Genomic DNA, 2,897 nt, shown 5'->3' on the forward strand with positions numbered 1-2,897 from the left:
ACCTGAAAAAAGAATGATTTCCACTACGGCCCTGAACAGCAGCAAGCCTTTGCTCAGATCAAACAGGAGATTGCTCATGCAGTAGCCCTTGGCCCAGTCAGAACTGGACCAGATGTGAAGAACGTGCTCTACTCTGCAGCTGGGAACAATGGCTTGTCCTGGAGCCTTTGGCAGAAAGTGCCTGGAGAGACTCGAGGCCGACCACTGGGATTCTGGAGCCAAAGCTACAGAGGGTCCAAAGCCAACTACACTCCCACAGAGAAGGAAATCTTAGCTGCCTATGAAGGAGTTCATGCCGCCTCAGAAGTGATTGACACAGAAGCACAACCCCTCCTGGCACCCCGACTACCAGTGCTGGGGTGGATGTTTAAATGAAAGATTCCTGCTACCCACCACGCCGCCAACGCTACATGGAGCAAGTGGATCGCCCTCATCACGCAGCGCGCCCGTATTGGAAACCCAAATCGCCCTGGGATTTTGGAGATAATTACAAACTGGCCGGAAGGTGAAAACTTTGGTCTCACTGATGAAGAGGAGCAGGAACAAGTGACACGGGCTGAAGAAGCTCCACCGTACAACCAACTGCCAGCAGAAGAAACACGCTACGCTCTGCTCACTGATGGTTCCTGTCGCATCGTAGGGATGAACCGGAAGTGGAAAGCAGCCGTATGGAGCCCCACACGACAGGTCGCAGAAGCCACTGAAGGAGAGGGTGGATCAACTTGCTGAACTCAAAGCTGTTCAACTGGCCCTGGACATTGCTGAAAGAGAGAAGTGGCCAAAACTCTACCTCTACATGGATTCATGGATGGTAGCCAATGCTCTGTGGGGATGGCTGGAAAGGTGGTAAAAGGCCAACTGGCAATGCAGACGAAAGCCAATCTGGGCTGCTGATGAGTGGAAAGACATCGCCACCAGGGTAGAGAAACTGTCTGTGAGGGTCCGTCATGTAGATGCCCATGTCCCCAAGAGTAGGGGTAATGAAGAGCACCGAAACAATGAGCAGGTGGATCAGGCTGCAAAGATAGAGGTGTCAAAGATAGACTTAGATTGGCAACACAAGGGAGAGTTGTTCCTAGCTCGATGGGCCCATGATGCCTCAGGTCATCAGGGGAGAGATGCCACCTATAAGTGGGCACGGGACCGAGGGGTGGATCTAACCATGGACACTATTTCTCAAGTTATCCATGACTGTGAGATGTGTGCCACGATCAAGCAGGCCCACTGGTTGAAGCCGCTATGGTACGGTGGGCGTTGGTCCAAATATAGGTATGGGGAAGCCTGGCAGATTGACTACATCACACTGCCCCAAACCCGCCAAGGCAAGTGCTACGTGCTCACGATGGTAGAAGCCACCACTGGATGGTTGGAAACCTACCCTGTGCCTCATGCCACTGCCCGGAACACCATCCTGGTACTTGCAAAGCAGGTCCTTTGGAGGCATGGCAACCCTGAGAGGATTGAGTCAGACAATGGCACTCATTTCAAGAACAGCCTTATAAACAGCTGGGCTAGGGAACATGGCATTGAGTGGGTGTACCATATCCCCTACCATGCACCCGCTGCTGGAAAAGTTGAACGGTGCAATGGCTTGCTTAAAACCAGCTTGAAGGCACTGGGTGGGGGAACTTTCAAGAACTGGGAGATTAATTTAGCAAAAGCCACGTGGTTGGTGAACACCTGAGGTTCCTAACTAACCGAGCAGGCCCTGCCCAATCTGAGCCCTTTAGAGCGACAGACGGAGATAAGGTTCCAGTGGTACATATGAGAGGTATGCTGGTGTTATAAATGCAACGGCAAATTAAAGATTAACAAAGATTAATTTATTATAAATTAATAAAGCAACAAACAGCGAGGAAAAAACCACAATAAATGGACAGCGCAGCGCTGGGTGGACAGGGTCTATACGCAAGGTATAGGTGTTCCCAAATCCACGTCTGAGGGTTCTCTGGCCTGGGTTTTTATAGGGATTTTATGTCCCCAGGCTAGAATTCCAACCAGTTTCCATTCACCAAATGTCCCTGATTGTCTGGTGAATGGATTTCCTGGCCTAGAACATTGAGTCAGTAAGTATCCGGGCAGAGTCTCCTCAAATGCAAAGTGAGTCTGTATGTATTTTAACATTTTTCATCACAGCAGGATTGAGAGATCCGGGCTAGCGCCGATGGATATCTCGGAGGAGTAGTCTCTTCTTTGTCTTTCTTGATTGAGTTTCTGTAGTATGGGTTTGGCGGGTGTGGTGTTCGATTCTGGCAACGACCATCTTCCTGGGGCTTGTCCCTTTTGTCTTGCTTGATGGTCTCCGGCCGAAATCGGCCGGGCGTTGCCTTTCTCTGGAGGTAGACTTTTAGGCTGGTTCTTTTGTTTCTATGATGGCCTGTGTCCTGTCTTTTCCTCCGAGTTGATGAGTCTGCTGAAACCTGTTATCTGGGGGGGTTCTTTTGCAATTCGTGATTTTTGGAAAAGGAATTCTACCTCGACCGGGAGGAGAATTCCTTATTCCATACTTACATTTAGTTATAATTATACATACTTTATTTAAACTTATTCCGAATTTTTATTTACTCAATTCTTTATTACACTGGGAAAAACTGTTTGGGTTAAGTCTGCCTCCAGCAAAGACAGTCCAATCCGTGGGGTTGTCTTTGCTCAGGGACCGGGTTGCACTTGGTGGGTGATGCAAAAAGATGGAGAGACCCAGTGCATACCCCAAGGAGACCTGGTTTTAGGGTGAACTATCCATGACACTGTGCTTGTATCTGTATCTGTATCTGTATGTACATATGTATATAGTTAAAGTAGTATGTGTTCGTGTATAATTTAAAGGTTTAATATTTGATGTAACATTTTGGTATGGGAAAAAATTCGGGGTGGATAGTGTTGAGGGTTAGGTGTCC

Source organism: Cyanistes caeruleus, chromosome 15 (genome assembly GCF_971803275.1).
Source record: "Cyanistes caeruleus chromosome 15, bCyaCae1.hap1.1, whole genome shotgun sequence".
NCBI classification, from domain to species: Eukaryota; Metazoa; Chordata; class Aves; order Passeriformes; family Paridae; genus Cyanistes; species Cyanistes caeruleus.